Here is a 5,821-nt window from a genome sequence, read left to right on the forward strand (position 1 = left end):
ATTGATGTTATTAATTAAATATGGTGTTCTATTTGAAAGCACTTTATCTATAATATAAATCAGTAAATTTCGTCTTTATATGTTTTAATTACTTTGTTGTATAAAATTGGAATATGATCAGTTAATTGTTTTATGTGTTTTACTGATATTACTTTTTGCTAAACTCAATGATAATTTGTCAATACTGCATAAGTATCCAACCAACACACATATTTTAAAGATATCTATGAAAGTCGTCTAAAAGAAATCTGAAAAATGATGTCTTTTAGACGTCTTTCAGATGTTTTTAAAACATATTATTATATGCTTATTATTATATGCATATTATTATATGTTTATAATAACAGGGCATCTGGTATACAACAATTTTTATACTTATAATTTGTACTTATAAATGACTTCTTATATAAATAATTGTCAAACTTTTCCCATTACATAATACATGTTAATATTATTACAAAATACTGTTCAGAATGTTATATGTTTAATCAATAATAAATGTAATTTATATGTAATTATACATTATATATGGTTTTTATATATCTTCAGGGCAATTACAATAGACAATTCGGAGGAAACAATTACGGAAGAAAATGCAAATATTGCAAACGATAATATTACTATTAATGAAAAATTAATCCATACCGCAAAAAAGCATACTGAGAATATTTATAGTGAGGCAGAGTGGTCTATAGTTTATTTTGAAACTGATATCGAAAAAGAAATTGATGATGGTTCCCACGACCTTATTCCATCTTCGTGGATTACGAGAGGAACATCATGTTTCTATCCTATGCATGAAAATCGTGCAATAATATGTAAATTAGCAAAACATTGCGCGAAACCTGATTTTAAATGGAATTGTTTTTCAAAAAGATAGAAGAAAATATAGGTAAATTTTATAACGCGCGAGATAATTTTTTGCATATAATTTTTCTTCTATTTTATTCTTGATATTATAACTGAAATTCATGATTTTTTTTCAGGAAACTATGATCGAGGGATGAAAATGTTAGTAAAAATAAGCAAGAATCCTAATGCCACATTATACCCAGATATTGAAGAAAAAGGGAAGAGAAAACGATTTAAAAAACCAATTAAATATTTTGAGGAATCTGATAAAGAAAATCTACTAGAGGAAAAATGTAAGGTACAAATATTACCACCCATTTCAAAATTAACAAATGTAAGCAAATCCGCACGTCAGCCATTACCTGATAAAATGAATGAAAAAGTCAAACGTCAAACATTATCTTGTATTAATGAACAACAGTGTTCGAAAAGTGTTCCTGATGAAATAAAAAAGTACACACACAAAAATTATAAAGAATGTAAGAGAATACCTTTACAAGAGAGTTCTCATCTTTTGACGGAAATGCCAAAATCAACGTCTACAATTGCTTCAGAAAATAATGAAAAAATTTTTTAAGTGGATGTAAAATAGATTCCAAGATGAATCATAAATGTGCTTACAACTCAGAAGGAGAAGTTACATTAGAATCTCTTGCAGATGCAATTTGTTATCTCAATGGTGTTGAAAATATCATTTACATATATATTATGTAAGATTTTATTATTTTTATTATATTATATTCATTAAAATATATTTCGAATTTAAAAAAGTTACTCTTAATGCAGATCAAAATTTAATAAATTGCAACCAAAATTTTTTTTCTTTACAATATTGTTAATAAACAAATTGGAATCAAGTGTAAAACTCTAGAAGATGAATTAAATGTATAAAAATCGACGTTTTTAATTTTTGTTATGATTATAGCTTTTTTTAACAATTAAAATTGACAAAACCGTGTTAATATTTTGAACCCTATTTTAATACCATTACATATTATAATTTTAAAAACAGTTTCTATAAGAAAATCGTTAATATTATAACAATGAAATTATTATTATTAAAGCAAATGTTTTAATATACCGTTATAACAAATTCAGCTTACACACACACAACACACACACACACACAACCAATAGAATTAATGCTGGAGTGATTTTATACAATTAACATTCTACATTTAATTTATATTTAAGACATAAATAATAACATTCTGTTTTTTATCATTTTCAGCTGAAATCTTCATAGTCCTTTTGTTCGTGTCCGAACATTGTGATCTCTCTCTTTCATATACCTGTGTTGCGCACCAGATTATCACACGTATATGGGACCTACAGTTTAATGCCGATTCCGAACGGCTGAAAAATAGAGAGATTCTCTTGGCAAGATTTTTCGGTGGTTTGCCAGTGCCTTCCGAGAGAGGAGCGAGCGTATACAATTTTTCGGTTCTATCGGGAATCGAACCCGGGACCTTTGGCTTTGTAGACTAGTGCGCTATCTACTGTGCCACGCTTCGCTGAAATATTATCAGGTAAATTAATTTTGCGCAAGACGGACAAGAATATTGAAAGTTTTTTGGAAACACAGACAATAGTCAAACCTGTTATTGAAAATGCGTCCAAAACTGAAAATCCTATTATCACATCATCAGTTTTGGACGAATTTCCAATAGCAAGTCTGGATGATTTAAAGAAAATAGAGTGTAAACTAAAGAAAGATGAAACTTTTTATTTGAAAGTGGTAAAATATTCTTGCTTTTTTCTTAAATTAAAAAAAATTTGCTTCAACTATTATAATATTATACATTAATATTATAATATTATACAATTTATAGGTTAATGCTCTACGCTTAGGAATTATGGGAGAATCAACTAAAAAAGAAATCAATTCCGTACTTCGGATAATTCTAGATGATAAGTTAGCAAGTTCTTTTAATTGGAAAGGTCAACGAGGCAATAAACTTAAATTGTCGAATTACCAAAATAATGATCGGTAAGATATTATTTCACAATTCAATCTATTACAATAATTAAGTATAATTCTACCTTTATATGGATGGTAAATAATTTAAGTCAACTTAAGTTTCAAAGAAAAAAAACTAAATTAAAATCAATTTTATGAGTCTGAGTTATTTTTTAATTTATTCATAGATGTAATTGTGTGCTTATGTATGTGTTACGTTCAGACCCTGGAATGGATGGGCCGTATGGAAGGACGCAACTTACTTACCCCGTGACACACTTTATTCGGGCGTGTGTATGGATCGGGTCGAATGAATATGAAGGGCCTGACACAGGTCAGCGACCGAAGGTCTCTTTCTGCTGCGTTTTTAAGAGAAGCCTTCATTTGCGCACAGTACAATTGGACACGTTGCAATTGCACACCGTGCTATTAGACACATAAGATTGCGCACCGTTCGATTGGACACGTTACATTTGCCCACCGTTCAATTGGACACAGTTCTTTTGCGCACAGTTCTTTTGCGCACCGTTCGATTGGACACGTTACATTTGCCCACCGTTCAATTGGACACAGTTCTTTTGCGCACAGTTCTTTTGCGCACAGTTCTTTTGCCCACAGTTCTTTTGCGCACATTACTTTTGCCCACATTACTTTTGCCCACAGTTCAATTGCGCACATATACTTTTCCATGCGAAGGGAGGTTCCACATGGGTTTGTAACGGGGTGGGGAGGGCGGGGAGCGGATGTGCAGCGTGCGTGTACTTTGGAACGCAAATTGGGACTCCACATGGGTTTATAAAACTTTCCGTTTAAGCCTATTCGTTCGGAGGTCCCTTTTCGGAAAAGGAATTTAATTCTTGTTACGCGGAATGGGACTTAGTGCGATCTTAGGATTTAGGGAAGAGAACGGGTTAAATAATTAAATTATACATTAAATTAAAAATACATATATTATAAAAAAAATAAAGAAAGAAAAATACATCTTAGCAATTGTACCTATGCGTGAGTGGGTATCTGTGTGTGTATGTATATATTCTCGCGGGTGTTACAATTGTTCGGAGGCCATCAGTCAGAATATACAGGGAGAAATTTACGTTAAGAATTAGGTTCTAACTGGTTATTACAATATATGTACATTGCCTCGGTCTTATGAAGCGCCACCATCAACCCCAATGCGCGAATACGGCCGACAATCAGTGCCACCCCTACTCGTGCGAGGCGAGTGGCCTCCTCTCAATTATTCCCCGGACCATAACCAAAGTGTCGTCTGCATAGCAGACGACACTAAGGCCCGGGAGGAAGGCACTCCGCAACACCCAGTCGTAGCCGAGGTTCCATAGGAGTGGTCCTAAGACCGACTCCTGCGGAATCTCGCACTGCGTCTCCCTCCTATGTGGTACTTTGTACCGCGCCCGATATGTCACGGACTTGTCCCGGAGATAATCCCCGATTACCTCCTGCATATAAAACGACACCCGATGACATCCGAGTGCACGCCTTATACTCTCCCAAGGTAGGGTAATAAAGGCGTTGGCGATATCAAGAGATACCGCCAACGCCACCCCACCTCGAGAGACAGCCTCATCCGAGAGGGCCCGTACGCGTAAAATCGCGTCCACGGTTGATCGGCCCTCTCGGAATCCGAACTGACAGTCGGCCAGATCGGGTCCACCAGAGACAGGTGCCGTTTGAGGCGGGCAACGAGCAAACGCTCGAAGAGTTTGTCCGCCTCATCCAGCAGACATATCGGACGGTACGCGGAGGGAGACTCCGCAGGACGCCCCTCTTTTCGGAGGAGGACCAAACCCGCCTCCTTCCATTTGGGGGGAAATCGCCCCGACCGAAGACAGGCTGTAAAAAGCCGCCTCAGTCGGTCCCCGAAGACACCGAGGGCTAAGACCCAGGCACGGCCAGGGATCCCGTCCGGCTCCGGGGCGGTATTTTTTGCCCGGAGCCTCTTGATTGCTCTGGCCAGCTCCTCCTCGGTCTCCCAGATCGGCGGTCCAATCTTGTACTTGGACCGCCTGTCTCGGAGGCTGGCCTGCCCCTCCCCTATTGGGGAAAAGGGCAGAAACCACATCCTCCAAGACCTGGGGGTGGAGACCCTCTGTGATCGGGGTCCCCCTTGACCGCAGAGGTTTCCTTACGATCAGGTAAGAGCGCCCCCATGGATCGTCATTGAGGGTCTCTAGAAGCTCCGCCCAGGCCTTATCTTTAGCCCTCTTGATGGCGCGCTGCAATGCCTTTTTGCCTCATTGTAGACTTCGTGCAGCGCTGCCGCTTCGGCTTCCGTGTGTCACCTGTGACGACATCTGGTGTACCGGTGTCGCTCCCTTACGCATGTTACGCGTAATTGCGCAATCTCGAGCGATCACCAGTACACCGCCTTCCGCGCGGGGGGGCCCGGATCCGAGGCATGGCGGCGTCGCAAATTTGCGTCATTGCCTCTCGGAACCAGGAAATCTCCCCGTCAACGTCGCACGGGCCCGGCTCTGGCTCCTCCAGGGCCTTGGCCGAAGCAGCTGCCATCAGGGTGTCCTCATCCAGGCGCTTCAGCGGCCAGCAGAGTGGCAGGGATGCACCCCCGGGAGGGCATGACTGGTCGCCAAAGGAGAGGCCGGAAACGTCCCATCGGATATACCGGTGATCGGATAGCGTCTCCAACCCCGTCATCACTCTCCAGCCACCTTGCGCGCGACCGGCAGGGAGCCGAAGGTCACATCGACCACGGACCCGCCGTTATGCCGCACGCAGGTGTGAGCCGAGCCTCGGTTGAGCACCACACGGCCCAGCTCCGCCCCCCACTCCACGAGCACCCAGCCCCGCGCATCTGTCACAGGGGAACCCCAATCCACCGATTTGGAGTTGAGATCCCCCGCAACCAACAGTGGACCGGGTAGCTGGCGACGTATGACTGTCACCAGCCGGTCCAGGTATGCGCTGAACTGGGCCAGATCGCGGTTGGGTGAAAATACACTCCCACAACGGCAATTTGTCCCCATTGTGCGG

At 40.5% G+C, this 5,821-nt stretch overlaps 1 pseudogene; it reads left to right on the forward strand.

Annotated features, from left to right (window-relative positions):
- The first annotated feature begins 255 nt into the window (after positions 1–255).
- LOC145962270 (uncharacterized) lies at positions 256–2,846 on the forward strand (annotated as a pseudogene).
- Positions 2,847–5,821: the final 2,975 nt, after the last annotated feature.

This window comes from Camponotus vicinus, unplaced genomic scaffold (genome assembly GCF_025532165.1).
Source record: "Camponotus vicinus isolate PSW18456_S1 unplaced genomic scaffold, iyCamVici1.0 SCAF_11, whole genome shotgun sequence".
In the NCBI taxonomy this organism is placed as follows: Eukaryota; Metazoa; Arthropoda; class Insecta; order Hymenoptera; family Formicidae; genus Camponotus; species Camponotus vicinus.